The sequence below is a fragment of the Crocodylus siamensis genome, chromosome 11 (assembly GCF_052110815.1).
Source record: "Crocodylus siamensis isolate JL-2025a chromosome 11, ASM5211081v1, whole genome shotgun sequence".
Lineage (NCBI taxonomy): Eukaryota > Metazoa > Chordata > Crocodylia > Crocodylidae > Crocodylus > Crocodylus siamensis.
Genome location: NC_143405.1, coordinates 22,834,982 through 22,854,836, shown reverse-complemented (window position 1 = coordinate 22,854,836; position 19,855 = coordinate 22,834,982). Strand labels below are relative to the sequence as shown.

Sequence of the window (19,855 nt, the reverse complement as noted above, 5' to 3'; positions counted from 1 at the left end):
CTTGCATTTTTTGGTGTTAAACACCATGAGGTTCTCGTCTGCCCATTTGCTGAGCTTGTCCAGGTCAGCCTGGATCACCCGCCTATCTTCTGGCGTGGATGCTTTGCCCCAAAGTTTGGTGTCATCGGCGAACTTGGCCAGTCCACTCCTAACTCCAATGTCCACATCGTTAATGAAGATGTTGAACAGTATGGGTCCCAGGACAGAGCCTTGAGGGACCCCACTGGTCACAGGGCACCATGATGAGTGACTGCCATCAATCACAATCCTCTGGGTCCGACCACGAAGCCAATTTCCCAGCCAGCGGATCGTGGTGGAGCCAAGGCCACAACTGGGCAGTTTGGCCAAGAGGTGATCATGGGATACCAGATCAAAAGCTTTTTTGAAGTCAAGATATATGACATCAATCTCTTCTCCCTTGTCCAGGTGATAGGTCACCTGGTCATAGAAGGAAATGAGATTGGTCAAACAAGACCTACCCGCAACAAACCCGTGCTGGCAATCCCTTAGAATGTTAGCCTGGGCCAGACCCTCAAGGATGGCCTCCTTAATAAACTTTTCTAAGATCTTCCCCAGGATAGAAGTCAGGCTAATGGGCCTGTAGTTAGCCGGATAATTTTCTCCAGATAGTTTTCTTACCGGAGATTGAGGTCAAGCTAATTGACCTGTAATTTCCGGGATCTACTTTCTGCCCGTTCTTGAAGATGGGTACCACATTGGCTTTCTTTCAATCTTCAGGTACTTCACCTGAGCACCACACGAGTTTTCGAATATTTTTGCCAATGGTTGGGTTATGACACCTGCCAGCTCCTGGAGTACTGTAGGGTGCAATCTGCCAGGACCAGCTGACTTGAAGGTGTCCAGCCTCTCAAGGTGTTCTTTTACAAGGTCTACACTGATGCTGGGTATAAATACACCCTCACCCTGGCCATCCCACGTCATGCTAGGCAGGGCAGTCCCTTTGGGCTGATGAAAGACCGACGCAAAGTACCCATTAAGCAGGTTGGCTCTTTCCTGGGTGTCAGTTATCAGTTGTCCCATTTGGTTCAGCAGGGGTTCAGTGGTACCCATGGTTTTTTTTCTTACTCCCTACATATCTGGAAAAGGACTTGTTATTATTCTTGATATGTGAAGCCAGATGGAGTTCAGTTGCAACCTTGGCTTTCCTGGTTCGCTCCCTGCAGGTACCAGTGCTGAGTACTCCTCCTTGGTGGTGATTCAAGCCTTCCATCCTTTATAAGCCACATCCCTTACTGCTATGATAAATTGCCCTGGTGGACCTATTTTCCATGAATTGGTCTAATGCCTTTGTGAAGCGCTTTGGTAAAAAAATGTGGCAGATGCCCTGTCTTGTTTAGATGTGGCATGGGAGGGCAGCTCATCTCTGGTTGTTCCTTTTATTATGTTCCCTGATATAACTGCCCAGTGAAAGATGAGTCCAGCAGGTTTCCCCATATTCTGTACTGTGCCTTCTGTTGATGGGAAAGTCTGCGCTAGGGTGTGAGAAAAAAAGCCTTCCCCTTTCCATCTTTGTACATAAAATCAGTACAGGTTCTCCACTTGCTTCAGGCTACTCAAGTTGCTCAGCCTCAGTATTCTGGGGAAATGGATCTGAAATTGTCCCTTCTTCAGCTGAGCACTGAGGAGCTGCAGTTTTGTATCTTCAGCGTATTCAGCACCCATATACAGAACAAATTTCCAAGCAGAACAACAGAACAGATAACCCTCAAGGCAAGGGAAACCGGTGAGGGGAGATACTTACTGAATTCCTATGATATCATTGCTAACCTGAGGATAGACTAAGATTTCAAGGTTGATATTTCCAGTAGCAGACAGGGAATTGACTGCAGGTTTGTATGGGATATGGCAAAATGCTGGAGTAAAAGGAGAAAACTCCAGAAATCAGCTACAGCTGAGGCATTGGGAATGAAGGCAGAAGAGCTGGTGCAGTGGGCCCTATTGATGTTGATATGGTTAGTACCTTCTTTTCCCCCATACCTCCTTCCCAGCATAAATGGAGAAACCTACAGGCTTTAAGTTGCTTAAGGGACTTAAGGGAGTTGCTTAAGAGACTTACTTAAGATTAAGTCCCTTAAGCAACTTCTAGACCTGATGTTTTGAAGCTCATAAAATGCTGTACTCTAAGAGCCCTCCCAGATCATGGAATCTGAAGAGCCAGCTGTCTGGACAGCCCCTTCTCCTTTCTTTCACCCTTTCTCCCCTGCACTGTCAGTCAACAGAAGGTGACCTCTGTAGTTTGATGAAAAAGGCACTCTTTCCAGTCTTTTCTGTATTCTGGGGCTATGAATGGTGGGCCCCCATCTGTGGTGTTTGTACTGTGTTGCAGGCTGCCTCAAAGGTTTGCTGAGGACTTGGGTTCGGCTTGAGCTGAGCACTTCATGCAGCTTGAAGGCACTGTCTCCGGCTGTTCTTTGAATGTGTTGCTCAGCCCTCTGTTTTTGTGTGGTCTCAGCTTGGACTGTGTGAATTCATGCTGTTGCTTCACCACATGGGATCTTGATTGAACAGTGATGCTTGTGGTGTTGATGAGTCTTTAAAGTTTCTTTGTTCAGCTCCCTCAGTTCTTGGAATCAGATCAGGCCCAGGCAGCATCTTAAAAAACAGTAACCAGAAAAATATTCACCCTTTCACCTGATGCTTTCCTATAAATGTAGCTTTGAAGGGAAAAGCAGAGCTAATGCAAAAGACTTGAGGCATCCTGTGTGGTGAAAATGTGCCAGCAGCTGAGTCAGACTTGCCAAACGTAATAAAAAAAATAAAAAAAAATCCAGAACTACTGCTTATCACCACATACCATGCTAGATGAAGCTTCACCCTTGCAAATAACAGTTAGGGGGAAGTGTGCTAGAGGGCAGCATGACTGTCCAAAGGGAAATAGCAACAGGGGTTTCCCCACCATTGCCCTAATCACACAGATGTTGCCTGTGGCAACAGAGTGGCTGCCCCTTGTTGCTGAGTCATAATGTCTGACCTCCGCTTGTTCTTCTGCCAGCCAAGCAGACACATACACCCACACGGAGAGGGAACTGATGACAATATTCACAACATATTCCCTTGAACTGATGGAAATATTCACAAAACCCAGCAGAGAATTCCAGCAATTGCTATTCCTACAGGGAAACAAATCAATTTTACTCTCTCACTTGTGGGGATGAAGACTTAACCTTTTAATGTTTTTCTTAATAGATTTTTTGGGGTCCTTTTTTTGGTACTAAAAATTCTGCTATCAGTTGTCCCCTACTGAGACCAAAATCTTGCTCTCCTTCCCAGGACAACTGCTGAGGCAGAAGAATATCATGACATGAGTCTTAGAAGTACTAGACAGAGCAAGGAGTTCTTATTATACATATTACCACAGCATCATGATACTATGATCATAGAAAAGTATGGCTGGAAGGGACCTCAGGACTATCTTCTAGTTCAGGGGTATCAATTCATCCAGTCCTGCTGGCTGGATGGAGGGTGCAGGCATGATCTGTGCGCCAAATCAGACCCACAGACAGGGCCCATTAGTCAGAGCAAGTACACAGGGCTGGTCTAGAACCTGGGACCAGCCCTGTGCATTGGACTAGCCCTGCACACTGCATACAGTATGTACCAGCATGGGAACCATGCTGTTTCAGGTATCTGCCAGAGCAGCCATGTGTGGTGGCTCTGGTGCCTGGGTCCAGTCCGTGGACCTGATCTGGACCGGCCTCATCACCAGCACGCAGCGTCAGTCAGGTGCCACATGTACCCCATGTGTTGTTCTTATAAGATTAAGGAGTTAAGCTCATAGAATGAAAAAACTTGTTTATTCAGACAGCAGTTCTACTGCTGTTCTGCTCTTATCTCCTGCAATCTCAGGGCAAATGTAGCAAATTATATATACCTCTTAAAGGTATCCACACATCTTCCTCCTTTACATGTAGCATATCCTCATATAATACTAACACTGGCAGGTTAGTTCAACCCATGACTGAAGCACATTTTAACAGGTCTGTATTAGTCTTTGTACTGGCTTTTTAGGTCTAAGTGATCTTCATAGTTTCTCTGCATTCTCAAACCTTATTGGTTCAGTTCTTGTTTGGTTTCCTTGTTCAGATGTCTCTATTTCTGTGTTATTTGCAATCTCCTCTGTTGTTTCTTGTTGCTTTGATGTTAGCTGTGTTTCCTTTGGTGAATCTCTTGATGCTTCTTTTCTCCCCTTTACAAGCTGCAAATGTTGCCTGTTTCTTCTTAACACTGTCCTTCCAGGACTACTTTATAGGATCTGGGAGCTACTTGATGGGAAACTAATGTTTTTTGTTTCCATGTTCATCCATCTAAAATAAGCACCATATCTTTGTTGTGCAGTTGTGGTAACTTCCTAGATTCCTGTCATAGTACAATTTTTGTTTGAGTTTTTCAATTTTTTAAGTGTTTTCATGTCTTGCTTTTCATTCTGATGAGCATCTTCCACCAGATTTGGGAGCCTGGTTTTGAGTTTTCTGTTAAACCGCATTTCTACTGTGGACAATCCATGTTTCATGGGTGTTGCCCTGTAATTTAAGAGTGATGGGTAAATATCAGCGTGTGAATCTGTAGCGTTTTTCGACAATATTTTTCACTATTTGTACTCCATTTTCCACCAGACCATTGGTCTGTTTGTATTTAGGACTTGAAGTGTTGTGGCAGAATCCATATTTGTTTGCAAAGTCTTTAAACTCAAGACAGCTGAATTGAGGTCCGTTGTCTATTCTCACAATTTGTGGAATCCCATGTCTAGCAAAAATTGATTTGATATGAGTTATGACATGGTTTGCTGTTGTGCTTTTGAGCAGTGCAATTTTAAGAGTGATACTGATAATCCAGTACTAATACATATTTTTTTCCTGCATGTATGAATATGTCAGTGCCCACTTGATGCCATGGAGCAATGGGCTCCTCCATGACCATTATGGGCTCTTTTGTTTGTGCTGAACTGTACTTTAGGCACATTGTCCAAGCCTTTACATCATCTTTTATGTCAATATTGACATTGGGCCGTTATAGAGCACCCCTTGCTCTCCTGTTGCATTTTTCAATGCCTAGAGGTCCCTTATGTGTTCTATTTAACATGTCTTTCTTTAGCACTGCTCTAACTACAAGTTGTGAACCTTTGAACAAAATGCCATTCAGTACTGACAGCTCTTCTTTGAACTGAGCATAGGGGCTAGGTGTATGTTTTCCAGGCCAACTAGCACAAATAGCTGTTATCACTTTTTGCAATGTGGTGTCCTGAGCAGTAGCTTTGGCAAAGTACCCACATTTTATCTGTGACAGGAATCACTCTTTTAATTAGATTAACATGTACTATGTCTGAGTCTGGAATTCTGTCATTTTCTGTTGTGTCATATGCTCTGGACAACATATCTGCAATAAGTAGATGTTTTCCTGGTGTGTACTATATGTCTAGATCATACATTTGCAGTTGAAAGAAAGGTCTCTGTAATCTGGGTGGCATGTCTGATAACTCTTTGCTGTAGTTACCAAATGTTTATGATCAGTTTCAGCTATCACAGGCTTCTCATAGATGAATACATGAAATTTCTTACAGCCAACTACCAGAGCTAAACTTCCTCTCTCAATTTGTGCATATAGACACTCTAATTTAAAGAGTGCCCTAGATGCATATGCTACTGGTCTCCAAGCTATCCCCATGTTTTTGAAGCAAAGCTGGTTCAATGCCTTCTTTAGAAACATCTGTTGACAATTTAATGGATCTTTAAGGATCATGGTATTCTGGCACCAGAGCTTTCATTATTTTTTTCCTTCAAGTTTTTAAATTCAGCTTTGTGTTCATGTTCCCATACCTACTTAGCATTCTTTTCTCAAGAGGTTTTTGATTTGTTTTGCTAAGTTAGGTAGGTATTTCCCTACAAAATTGGTCATTCCCAGTAATCTTTGCACTCCTTTCTTATCTGTAGGGGATGGCATGTTTGTAATGACTTTAACCCTTCCAGGATTGATTTGCACCCCTTTTTAAGAGAACTTTTCTCCTAGATATACTATTTCTTTGACACTGAATTTGTATTTTCGTTTGTTCAGGTTCAAACCTGCTCTGCAAGCCCTTTCTAGTGCCTTTCATAGGCTTGGGTCACGTTATTCCATAGTATTTCCCCAAACTAATACATCATTAATATAAACCATAGTTTCATCAAGACCTTCAAAAATTTGTTGCACCTTTCTATGAAATACTTCAGATGCAGAACACAGTCCAAAAGGAAGTCTACAAAAGTAATACCTTCTGAAAGACATATTGAAGGTACATACATTTAGCGCTATTCTTTTCTAGGGGAAATTGCCAAAACCCAGAAGAGGCATCCAAAGTGGAGATATATTTAGCTTCTGCCATATTGCCAAAAACTTCTTCTCTGGTGGCAATAGGGAAATGCTCCCTTTTGGTGTACCTTTTCATTTGCTTAGAATGCAGGCATAATTTGAAGGATCCATCTTTCTTTTTTCTGTTACAACCAGTGAATGAACTCAAGCAGTTGGCTGCTCTTCTTTTCCTGTTATATCCATGTTAACTAATCTATCTAATTCCTTTTTCAGTTTCTCCCTTAGTACACAGGAACCATTTCTTGGAGCTTGCATGGTGGGAGCATTTGTTTCTCTTAATTCTATCTTGTACTCAGTTGACAGTTTCCCTATGCCTTGAAACACATTATAAAATTCTTCTTCTATGTTCTTGCTTTCTAGTCCCCCAATGACATCCATTCCCTTAATCAAGTCTAGAATTTTACATGTTTGCAGCCCAATAATTGGCACTAGCTTTGCTGAGATGGTTACAAACTGAAGTTTTACTATATTACCCTTGTGTCTAACACACAGTGCACAAATACCCTTGGTTGTAATCATGTTCCTATTAGGGCTGTGCGAAATTTCACTGGCTGTTTCATTTCAACACTGTTTTGACTCATTTTGAGCTCAAAACAGTGAAATCAAAATGAAATGAAGGATTTTGAAACAGCCTCGAAACAAAATGAGGCTAGTCAAAAAGTTTCAAAACATTTCAAGTTGCGAAGCAGCCAGCTGCCAGGTGGTGGGAAACAAGGGAGAACAAGGGCTGTGCTCCCAATGGCTCCAGGCTCAGCCAGGTGGGACGTGCAGCCTTAGCTCTCCCTGCCTCCTGAGGCCGGGCTGCGAGAAGCCAATCATAGTGCAGGGAAAGGGAAATGAGCCCTGGCTCAGTTCCTCTTCCCAGCGCTGCAATCTGGCTGGGGAAGAGAACTGATTGCTCATTTACCCTCCTCAGCCCTACGATCAGGCTGGGGAAGGTAACTCAGCCCAGCTGGGCTCAGTTCACCTCCCCAGCTCAATAATCGGGCTGGGGAAATGTTTCATTGAGCTGGGGAGGGGAACTCAGCCCAGCTGTGCTGAGTTCCTTTCCCCAGCCCGATGGTAATGCTCAGCTCAGCCCCAGTTCCCTTCACCAATCGATCCCAGTGCTGGGGAGGGGAACTGAGCAATGGGGCTCAGTTCCCTTCCCCAGATCCCCGGTCCCAGGCGGCATCCCTCCCTCATCTGGCAGGCAGATTGGGAGGCCTGGCACAGCCCCTGCATCCCTCCCAGAGTTGGGCCCCGATCTGCCTGCTGGATGAGAGAGGCTGTTTTGAGCTTCCCCATTATAGCCTGTGGGTGAAACATCAAAACAGTGTCAAAACAGCATCACGGTTTCAACAAAATGAAATGGAACAGCAGTTTCAAATCAAAATGAAATTTGAAATGAAACACTGTTCCCTCAATGCCTTGAAACACAAGTTGAAACAGAACGGTGCCGTTTCGTGAAGCCCTAGTTCCTATTATATGCTTTAAGTTTTGCTTTCTTATTCTCATAGTACACAAGTTTAGTTTTCATTTTTGAACAATGTATTCTGGTATTACATTGACGTGTGCCCCTGCATCTAATTTAAAAGTTATCATTAGTTCATTGGTATCCTGGGTAATTGTCCAATCCTCAGAAGAATGAACTTCTTGCATTGTGCCAATGAGGAATTCTTCCTTTTCCTTGTTGCATAGAGCATGCACCTGCTGTTTCTTGTGTTTTGCATCCTACCCCTTTCTGCAAACTCTTGCAAAGTGATTGAATGTTTTCCATTTGTTGCAGTGCTTACCAAATGCATGACATTGCATGGGTTTGTGGTAGCTCCCACAGCATCTGCAGCTGACCATTGTTTCTTCAAGCAATTCTCTTTGGCCTCCACTTGCCTTCCATGACAAGGGCGGCTTCCAGGCCCATTACCAGCATCAGCCCACCCCTGTATCTGGGCAAACCGCCTGACTTGCTCTCCTGCCATGCCTTATTATTTAATTAAGATGTTAAGTAGGTGGGAGGCTGCCCTTTGAGTGCCCCAGTTGTAATAGGGCAGTGCTTACACACTCCAGCCACTCCTTATGTGTCCTATACCTCACAGATATTTCCTCCAGTGGTTTGCACTGTGTTCTTCCTTCAGACAGACAAACATACAAATATACACAAACACACACTGGGCACCTGGCACCACATACTGGGCTCTCAGCCCTCTGTTCCTTTCACTGGGGATCCACTCTGCCCCCTCATTGGAGCTCCACTGGGGTCTTCCAACCTGTAGGGCTTAGGTGGCTGCTGCCATGCCTGGCCCCCTAACCCTGGGGCCTTCCATCCTGTGAGGCTCAGGTGACCCCAGCTGTGCCTGGCCCCCTCTCAGGGCCTCTGCAACCTCAGGTCTCATGAGGTACCTAGGTGCTGCTCCAGGTTCCTCCACCAACTTGAACCCTGCTTCAGGACTCTTGAGGAGCCTGGGCTCTCCCTGTGTAGAATGAACCCACCAGGGATGTGGGGCCTGGGGTTTTTAGGTGCCCCTCCTCACCTTTCACAGGGGAGATAACTTGTCTGGCATTTCGTGGGGACTCCCATGCTACTAGGAGCCCCACCAGACCACCCTTCCCCAATAGGGTACAGCTTCAGGTCATGCCCAGGACCACTGAAGCTTCCTCCTCCCCCCATAGCCTCACCCTTACTTCTGGGATATTCCTGGAGCCAGAGATATTCCCTCAGCAGTGAGATGTTTCATCCTTGCTGGCTGATCTCAAACTGCCCCCAACCACAGGGAGCTGAGCATTAAATAATTGCTGTCGTCAGGCACCTGCCCTCTCCCTGGTCTAGCCCTTAAAGTGATGGACCACTAAAGCTGCTCCATCACACCTGCTTCATAGTGAGGTCCTTGTGACAGGCTCATGATTGCAGCAGCGCTGGTGTCAGGCCCTATCTATTTAGCTTCATCACACTGGGTTCTACTCACCCACCACGACTTGTTGTTGAAGTAGATTTCACCTGGAGGTGTAGTTCAATGGCTTCCTTCAGAATTTGGGCTACTCTGTTGGTGCTTCTTCTGTGAGGCTTCTTCTCCCCTACACCCTACCCCTTTCCACTCAAGTGGTATGGATTGGCCTCAGTGGTGTCCTAGTGCAACGAGGGTGCTGTCTGTTGCCACATTATGTCCTAGTCTAGTAGATGCCAGCAGGAGTATGGCCACAGCTTTGCAGGCTAATGAAATGATAACTGAACAATACTTTAACTCAAACAGTTCGGTTGATGCAACAGGCAGAGCTTTGATGCCTACTGTGCCTAGTGCTTTTGTCTCAGTGCCTGGAAATTCTTAAGATGTGTGTTCACCCATTTCCCACGTGGTCCCCCATTGCAGGTACCCCCTGGCTTGGACCTGAACCTAGGGCTGGCTAGCACCTGGCCACGTAGCATAGTGTCCTGTGGAGCATTTCTTCATGCCTATGTGACATTTACAGCTCTAATAACTCCTCACTGGGAGGCTCTGGCTCTGCGATCATTCAGGAGGGATGAATGGGATTGAAGGGATCTTGAGTGGGGTCTTCCTCTCTACAGGCCCTGGCAGTGACCACTGGGTTGTCCTCTTCCAATCCCAGATGACCAGTTCATCCTTGCATAGCTCATGGTGAGTGGGTGTGGGTGGAACCAGACCTGGTAGCTGCTGCTCCCACCCTGTTACCTGGGTTGTGTCCCTTGTGTACCAGCTTGTTTTTGGCATCCTCCAGCTTAGCAGAGGTTTCTTCCCCAGGGAGATTCTCCTGCTCCAGAACAGCAGATGGGCACATGCTCAGGCTCTCCCTGGGTGTTCCAAAGGAGAGCCATGCAGGTGTGGCTTCACTGGGTGGAATCCCCTGGTATGGATCTGCCAGTTCCACTGCAGCCATGGGAAAAGCAACCACTTTCAGCACCAGTACTGCCTCTTCTCTCCCCCCAGGTTTGGCTACTGGGCTCTAGGTGCCTGACCAACCATGGGGGCTTCTTCTGGTTGTGTGGTGCCAGTTCACCCACCTGCTGACCAACCGCTGGGATCCCAACGCTGTGGTGAGTGGGGTGTGAGCCTGCGACAGTCCTTCTTTCTGTATTATTTTATGTGCTGCCTTAGGTTTTTGCAGTCTTGTAATCCTATATAGTTCAGCTTGTTCTGTTTTTTCCTCCAGCTTCTGCAGCCTGGCATTTGTTATCTCTAACTGCCTTTTCCAAATTAAGCTCAGGATTCTTGAGCACAGTGGTTCTCAACTTTTTTTGTACCAGGACCCATTTGTAAACATCAAAGCCAGTTCACCCAGTGCCCCTCACTCCTGAACCACTGGCCCCTGCCCCCAGGCCCCAGCACCCCAGTGTGTAGTTCAGGGGTTGGGTTTGTGTGGGGCATGGGGGTCCCAAGCAGCCCCCTGCATGCTGGAACTTTGCCAGTCTCCAAGGGAAAAGCCACAGTTTCCCCCTTTTTTGTCTTTAAAGGAGAATCCATTTATTAAAGTTTGTTTTCTACCCTTTCATATATTCTTGTGACCCATTTTTGGGTTGTAACCCACAGGTTGAGAAACACTGTTCTAATAGTCTTTTCCTGAGGCTTATATCCCTTATACCCAATACTATTTGGTCTCTGATCAGGGACTCTTTTAGTTCTCCAAAGTTGCATGTCTGGCTCAGCAATCTAAGGACTTTGACAAACTTTTCCATTGTCTCACATTCTTTCTGCTGTCTCATGTGGAAATTATACCGTTCAAAGGTTTCATTTTGTTTGGATATACAATATTCCTCAAAATTTTTTTTATTACTGTGCCATAGCTTTTTTGTTCTGCTTCTGACAGTTGTAGGCTATTATAAAGAGACAGAGCTTCTGGACCTGCTATATTTAACAAAAATAGCTACTTTGAGTGAAGCTTCCTTCTCTGTAGCTCCACTGGCCATCATATATACGGTGAAGCTCTGCTCAAATTTCTTCCAGTTTTCTGCTCTACTGCTAGACAGCTTTAATTCTTCTGGAATTCAAAGTTGCTCCATTTTTTTGCCTTTCCTTGTACCCCAATCCTGGTACCATGTGTTCTCAAAAGATCAAGGAGTTAAGCTTATAGAATGATAAAGCTTGTTTATTCAGAGAGCAGTACCTTGCCTACAGTTCTGCTTTTCCCTTCTGCAATCCCTGGGCAAATGTAACAACTTATACATAACCCTGTTAAAGGTATTCGCACAGCACACACCCTGGATTGGGTCCCTGTGTTGCATGCAGCATGTGCCAGATCCATCCCCATGCACTGCGTGCAGTGCATGAAGCTGGCATGGGGCACATGGTGCCTGTACCAGACTGACCCTGTGCACTGGCTCTGGTGCACAGGGATAGTCCATGGGCCTGATCCACTCCAGAGCTAGCATGCAGGGCCAGTTTGGGACAGATGCTGCATGTAGCACATATCAGATCGGTTCTGCATACTGCATGCAGTGGGCAGGGCTAGGGCCAGCATATGCCTCATGCAGCACATGGGGTCAGTCCAAGACCCATGGGCCAGCTCCACAGGCTGGATCTGGGTATCATTGATACCCTAATCTAGTCAAACCCTCTGCTTAAGGCAGGTTCATCTGTATATAACTTAGAAGTGAGCAATTATTTCATCTGGAGGGCTGCTTAATGAGTTTTGATGAGCTGTTGAGGACTCCAAGGATAGCCCCAACACAAGGATAGCCCCAACACAAGGATAGCCCCCAACACATTCCCACTCATGGGGCATAGCCCCTGATGCCTGTGGCAGCAGCAACTGCTAGTGGGCACTTGGGGCATTCATGGTGCACTCAGGTGCTGCTGCCCAACAGTGCATGACTCCAGCCAGCATGGCACATGGGAGCAGGTGACCAGCCTGCCTCTATCTCGCGGGGCTCCCCATGGTGCACATGCAGCTCCCTGTGGTGCACATGCAGCTCCCCGCACTCGAGCACACTCGGAGAACTGTGAAAGAGCTGGCTGGCTTACCTGACCTGCCATGCAGGTCACGGGACTCCGCGAGGAAGCAGGGGGCAGGGCTCCCCTGCACTTCTGGTGGAGTCTATACACACCCTGATCTAAGCCATTTTACAGAAGTGTTTGTTTGACATACTCTTAAAACTGCAACCCTCACCAGGGACAGTGCCTGTAAACACCAGTAATACCCTAACTTACCACAGGTAAAGCAGAGGAAAGAGGACACTGTCAATGTCCTGCCATTCCATAGCCTGTTAAAATACCCTTGAGAAACCCCAGGAAGAAATCCATGCCCCCTACTACTGAGAAAGGCAAAAACCCACGGCCCATGAGGTAAAAGTCCTTTTTGATCCCAGATATAGTGATCAGTTTGACCCTGAGCAGAGGAGCCAGACCTTCTAGTCTTGAGGTCCCAAAAGAGATTCGTGTTTTCTTGTACTCTGTAGTACAAGAAAGTAGGCCTGTGCGAAATGACTAGCATTCACTTCAGATTCGGATTCGGCCAATTTGGGGAACAGAGATTCAATTCAGTGATTTGAATCACTGTCCTGAATTGATTCAGCTGAATCTGATTCAGAGATTAGGCTGCTGCCAAATCAGCCGAATCTCCAAATCACACAGGCCCCATCCCTCACCCACTCTCCCAGCCCCCCCACCATGACTGCCTGCTGCAGTGGACAGGACTATCCAAATCACTGAAGCTCTCCGAATCTTTTCTGTATCTATTTGGAGAGCTTCAAATTGATTCGGACCTTTTAATCAGTCCCCTGATTTGATTCAGATTTGGAGATTCGGCCACTGAATCGGGCCGAATCTCCTCCAAACTGAATCACCACCTGAAGCTTTGCACAATCCTAATATGCAGTGACATAGACCCAAAGAGCTTACATTCTGAACAAGTGAGAAAGACAAACAGTAGGAAAGAAAATAGAAGCACAAATAGTGACTTCACTAAGCTCACACAGGAGCCCTTGGGCCAGAAATGGGACTTAAATCCAGGTCTTGAGTTCTAATCCAGTCAAATGCCATTGAGTTCTAATGCCATTCAAAATGCCATAGCAAAATAAGGGTTATAGCACACACCCTCCAGTTCCAAAAAGCACAGGCTTTCTATGGCTTGAGCTAAAAAGCAGTAGAGTGTGCACCTAAATTTGAGACTCTGAAAGATAAGCTCTGTGGAAAGAGCAAAATGATTCTTTTTGGGAAATGTATCTATAAAAGATAACTTTCCATGCAGCAAGGTCTGGATTTTCCTACCACAGTCTATATCATAGGTTTTCTTGAAAGTTTTAAGATAAATGAACTTCAAAAGTGAGAGAAAAAGATGCCTTGTTAGACATGGTAGAGAGACAGGTTTTGTGCAGTTGCTGGGGAAAACACCTGTTTTTAGTAGTAACATTTCTGCATTCTCATCAGCACAGGAAAATTGTTCTGTTTGGAGGCAGTGAGCACTTGGTTATTTCCACAATTAATCTTTCTTCTCAATCATTTTGAAATGGTTCACATTTTTGTGGGGATGGAAACTCTGCAGGCATGGTCTTGTTCCAGAGAGAACAGCTTGGAGCTTTAAAAAAAAAAAAAGTACTTTCTAACAGTTTTGAGTTTATGGAAATATCTAAGCGTGTTAAGGTATTGCAATTTATTATTTGTATTTGTAATTGTACATAGGGGTCCCAACCATAGCCCAGGACGCAATTGTTTAGGGAAATATATAAACACTGAACTGGCCTTCACACCTGGTGGGAGATCTTGCTGTTTTGACACACTCATGTGCAAGCTTCCTGGGGACTGCCCTTGTTGTGAACAAGCATGAAGAAGCTAGAACCACAATCTCCCTGGTGTTATGCTGAGACTGAAGAGAGGCCACGTCTCAGACTCCTTCTTACTGTCTTGATTCTCTTGCCTGCCCTTTGCAAACAATTCCTACCACTATTATCCCTTTGCCTTAAAAATCACTTAGCTTACCTTCTTCCTGCGCTACCCCCATATTTTTTTGCCATTATCTTCCCCTTCTTATCTTTCTTCTAGGGTTTCTCCAAGTTTTGAATTTTTGCAGCCACTGTCTCTGTCCTCTCTGCAACCACTCTCTTAGTTATCCTTTGTTGTCAGCCTCTTGTCTCCACATACGTGCAGAACTGCTCAAGAGATCTCCTGCTTCCTGACCTTCATCTTCATTGTTTTCACTTTGCTGTTCTCTTTGTCTCCTTCTCTTTCCTTCTCCCTCCCTCTCCTTAGGACCCCCTCACTCTAAGTCCCCCCAGAGCTGCTCTGTCTGTGTCCTTCAGCACTTGTATCTCCACACTCTTGCTCTGTGAAGGAGAAGCAAGAACACTAAACAAGAGGCTTCTGCCAAATCTTTGTTGAGTTCTTAATAAATTCAGTACTTCTGTGACTCCTTGTTCATCTGTCAGCACAGGCAGGGAGCCCAGCATCCTGCTTCTTACTTCACCAGGAGCCGTGGTGGTTTTATTCTAAGAAATCAGCTAACATGCAGTACGCAGAAAGGGCACCCCTCCCTTGGATCAGCAGAATTAGGAAGTTCAGTGAGCTGGTTTGTGGATTACACAATCTTATCACCCCCTACAGGGCTCTGGAGAACAAGTTGAGCACCATATGCTCTGAGTCACACGTCTCTCTGAAACAGTACAGGTTCCCTGACTCACTTCCTCTCAGGACTGCTTGCTCTTCCTTTATATCACTACAGCAAGATTGCTACTGCAAACAAAACACTGATAGTGAAGTAAAAGCCACCTTGGCTTCAAACCAGAGAGGAAATTCCAGGAGGCTCCCCTGGATCCCATTGGTTTATGATGGAGAAGCAATACCTCCAAGGAGCCAACATGTAATGGAAACCCTTCATTTCTCTAATGATGTGGGAGGCAATAAGATTGTATCTTGACATATTGAAATTTATAAGAATTGATTGAAAAATTGGAGCTGCACCTTTACTTGCACAATCCCCCTTCACATAGTCCAAAATGAAAATGTATATAAATGAAGGCACTTTGTGATGGGAAGTTTATTAACAGAGGTATTGCTCTACAAAATTGGTATGTAGATGACCAATGGAACTGCAGAAAAGAGGGTCTGGTTCCAAGAAGGACCAGGTTTCAGGTGGACCAAGGGCTCGGGCATGTGAGTTAGGTCAAGCTGCTACCAGATTTCTCAACAAGCAGGAATGGTTCCTATGAATGCTCAGAAAAGATTTTCTGTAAGTCTCTTTACATATGGGGTGGATTGGATGTCACCCACCGGTTAACACAATTTTGGAAGGTCTTTTACTATCAGAAAACCTGGAGAAGACCCGAAAGGTACCATTTATGCTGGTAGTTTGGTGGAAATCTCCAGCTGTTAAGATCACCAACACATACAGTCTGCTGGTGGCTTTGCTATTGTGTTTGTGTTGTCCACACATGCTTTGATACTGTGACAGTATAAACTTTTGAGCTGAATCTGTAGAAGCAGCTTGACCATTAACATTGTTGTCTGAACTGTAGCAGTCAGAGGCTACTTGGGAGTTGTCACTGCAGGTACATCTCAAATGTTCCTGTAAAGTTTGCATTGTGATGCCGAGTAGTTTGTATCTTTCTGCATAGGAATTCATTGAAAGAGAGCATCCCCATCCCCCATATTGTATAATTTAATAACCAAGTGAGTATATTCAGTATTTGTTTGAGAACGCAAGTCCCTGAGAGAAGGATCTCCCAGCCTGGGTCCCATGACTGTGGGGTTCAGGCTGTGTGATAAGGTCTCCCAGCTCTGTGATCTCAGAGCAGGGGCTGGGAGCTCCCTGCTGCTAGGGCAGGGGACATTGTGGCCACCTGAGCTCCAGTGGCGGAGCCTGCCCAAGTAGGCAGCTCCGGAGGGCATGGAGCAATGTCAGGATAGACTCTTCTGCACAGCCAGCTCCATGAATAAGTCTAACAGACTTGCAAAAGGGGAATGTCTGTGTGGCAAAAGGCGGCTCTGACGTCAAGGCCTGGGAGCGTTGCCCTGACAATGGGAGGTGGAGCAGGGAAATGAATCTGTAGCTAATAAGCTCTGGACTAGAGTGTACATTGGCAGAGGGACAGCTACTACCCCTTCTTTCCAGGAATAATATTGTTTATTTCTGGTTTACTCTCCAGGGCTCAAGTTACATGAATCAGGTTTCAGTTCACCTGCCTCCACTACAAAGTCACTCATGCTGGTAAGCCCTAGCTCATACCACCCTTTGCCTCTAAGCATAGGAGGAACACTACCATGCTTTTCATGGTTCTTGTCTTTGGTTTGATCAGTTGATTGTGTGTGATCAGAATAGTTTTGTAACTCAGCTTTTGTTGGAAGCATACATTATGAATAGAGGTGCTTGCAGGCACAAGCGTGTACACAAGTGTACATTGCTCTCTGCTGTAAAGAATCGGAACTGTTCAGGATAATGTCTGTATGTGCACAACCCATATGGCTAAAGAGGATTTTTTTTAATGCCAGTAACTCTGGGGACAAAAACATTCGGTCTCGGGGAGTTCCAAAAAGTCCCAACACGTCAGAGTGACAGCCCTGAAGTTCTGGGGGGATCCTGATTTGTTATACATGCACTACTTTATATGAGTGTCAATTGATTATGTCTCTTGGGGAAAAAAGATTAAAAACTGATAGTACAGACCCCCATTAAGCTGCTAGCTATTTTGTTTTGTTTCCCATCCCTGCACTTCATAATGGTGCCCCTTGGAAAAAGCTGTATTTTAATTTCATGGGTCAGGTGCACTGCACATTCAAATCTACTTGGTGGATGGCAAAGGTGCCTTCAGATGAAGTTGTGTTTGGCTGTGTAGAAGCCAAGAAATTGAAGGTTCAAAGTCCAGCTGCTGGCTCAGTCAGTGTGACTCTCTCCCTACTTTGCCTTATTGACTTGTCTGTAGAATAAATTCTAAAGCATGAAGACTCATTTCACACCTTATCATGAGTCAGTTACTGCATGTGCTTGCAGTAGAGCAACTCTGGGGTATTCTTGCTTGGGGTTCTCTTGCCTTTTCAATATGGGCCATGGAAAAAAAAGTATGTTATTTATTTATTTAGTAGGGCCGTGCAAAGCTTTGAGTGCTGATATGATTTGGAGGAGATTCGGCCCAATTCGGTGGCTGAATCTCCAAATGTGAATTGAATCGGGGGGGAAATAAAAAGGTCCATATTGATTCGAAGCTCTCTGAATTGATTCGGAAAAGGTTTGGAGAGCTTTTACAATTCGGGCAGTCCCCACCCACTGCAGCAGGGGGCTGGAACCTGACATGGAGCTGGTACGTAGGGGGCAGGGGAGGAGGGGCTGGAGAAGGGGGCAGGGGACCTTGGGGGGGACCCCTGCCAGGCTCCATCCCTTGCCTGCTCCCCCAGCCCCCCCATGGCTGCCCTGCCCACCCCAGCTCCCAGTGCTTTAAAAGCCCCAACTCACTAGGTGCTGCCTGGCCAAGGTATGATCCCTACTGCCCCCTATTGCTCCCCGCTGCATGGGGGGATCTTCCACAAGCCCCCCAACATCCCCACTCTCCCAGCTCCCCCCCATGGCTGCCCTGCCTGCCACAGCTCTGGCCCTTTAAGAACAAAAAAAAAAAAAGGCCTGGAATCACTGGCTCCTGCAGCAGCCTCAGGGCTTCAGGTGGCTTGTGCAGTGCCCCTATGTGGTGTGGGGTGGGGGGGGGCAGTGGGGATCACCCCCTGCCGGGCAGGAACCAGTGAGTTGGAGTTTTTTTTTCTTTAAAGGGCTGGAGCTGGGGTGAATGGGGCAGCCATGGGGGGGCTGGGGGGAGGGGGTTCGTGCAGAGCCCCCATGCAGTGGAGGGCAGTGGGGATCGCCCCCCCCCCCCGCCCGGCAGCAGCCGGTGAGTCGGGGATTTTTTTTTTCAAAGTGCCAGGAGCTGGGGCAGGTGTGGCAGCCATTGCCAGGCTGGGACAGCAGATGGGGAAGGGACTGTGTGATTAAGCCAGACTGATTCGGGACAGTGGTTCAAATCACCGAATCGAATCATTGTCCCCCATATTGGCCAAATCCAAAGCAAATACTAGCTGCTTTGCACAAGCTTATTATTTAGTACTCGCCCTTAATCAATTAGCTTTTAGGACATAGAAATATTAACAATTTTATCCATTTTCTGAATGTTTTTAATCTGTTTGGTTTTTTTTAAAGGAGCTAGTATCCAGACCATGGGTGAACTTTCATGTTTATTTAAATAGTTTTAGGCCTCCAAGTACTAGTGTTTACTCCATGTTGTGGTCTCAGTTAAAAATATGTGTATAACCATAGCTTGGGTAAAGGAAAATGTGGCTTTCTAAAAAGAGATACTTTAATTTTGAAACACCTGATGAGGAATGCACTGTTAAACTACACTGTGGAGCTGTCAAAGCTTCCTAGCTTCATACCCAGTGTTCCAGCACAGAGCAAAACTGCAGGGCATTGGCAAGTGTCTGCCTCATTTTTCATTAGACATGTATCCTGGATTGATGTTGTTTGACATATTTGATGAGGTAAATGTTCCTGGCCAAACATTGCCCATGGCGAAATTCATGTATTTGAAATTAGCATAATTACACCAGATGTTAATTTGGCCCACTTTCTGTCTCACTGAAATGGCATTGAATATCTTATCCTGTCATACTTTTCACTTGGTACATTTCAGTCATGATATTTCTCTGAAGTCACCCATCCTGCTTCATGTGGGTGTGTAGATGAGTAATCTAGAATTACTTTTTTAATTTACATAGGATCAAAATTGTAGACCCTCAGTTTAGAGATCACTTCAGGGGAATTTTACTGAATGAATCAAGTGTGTGCGTATGCATGGGCATGTGTTGGGGTTCTCAGGAGCCCTGATTCTTAGCAGTGGATAACACTGGCTATAGCAATGCATATATAACACTAGTGCTGCTTGTACTTCTATCATTGAGGACATTCTTACCAGTTCTTCTCTAACTTCCTTGACATCAAAGGATCATAACAGTTCTCTGTATTTATTTCCTCACTGGTGGTATATAAGTGCATATAAAATCCTGAAAATAGGCTTTGCCTTTTAATGCAGCATGAATTGCAGTGGTGCAGAAATCCCTGGAGCCTGTCAGGAACTGGTGGTATATTTGTGACCGTAGACCATTGGGTTCCAATGTCCGTGTGCAAATGCTGCCTTTAAAAATATCGAGTCTGTTTGTCATCTTGCACCGTAAGAGCTTTCATACTTTCACTTACACCAGATTCACCCTGGCAGGATTTGAGAATCCTGTATTCATCCCAAATCTGCCCTGCTTTGTTCAGGAGCAGCCTCTCTTTCCCCTACACACTGGCAAAGTTTTCTGGTACCAAAACAGGGCTTAGTTTAAGATCATGAGACGTGTGTGTTAAAAGCATGACTCTCAGGCTAACAACGGGAGATCTACAACTCTTCAAGCAGGCAAGCTAAGTGGAGGGGATTAGGTTTAGTCTCTTGTTCTTAGTACAAAGCTTTTGCTCTTGTCCTGACATGTACTTGGGGTTGCACATGCCTGACCTAGTACTTGTTCTCCCCTTCTCCCAGCCCTCCCCTAGTCTT

At 45.6% G+C, this 19,855-nt stretch overlaps 1 protein-coding gene across 5 annotated transcripts in view; it reads left to right on the top strand.

The window, feature by feature from the left end:
• Positions 1 to 19,855, top strand: part of HEMK1 (HemK methyltransferase 1, mitochondrial release factors N(5)-glutamine) — a 156,480-nt gene that overhangs the window by 119,134 nt on the left and 17,491 nt on the right. Inside the window, exon 15 of one of the 5 annotated variants that reach the window (XR_016438468.1) lies at positions 16,430 to 16,491. The exons of the other annotated variants lie outside the window; for them this stretch is intronic. The gene's annotated coding sequence lies outside the window, so the exon portion shown is untranslated. The remainder of the gene's footprint in view (positions 1 to 16,429; positions 16,492 to 19,855) is intronic. 5 annotated transcript variants of the gene reach the window in all.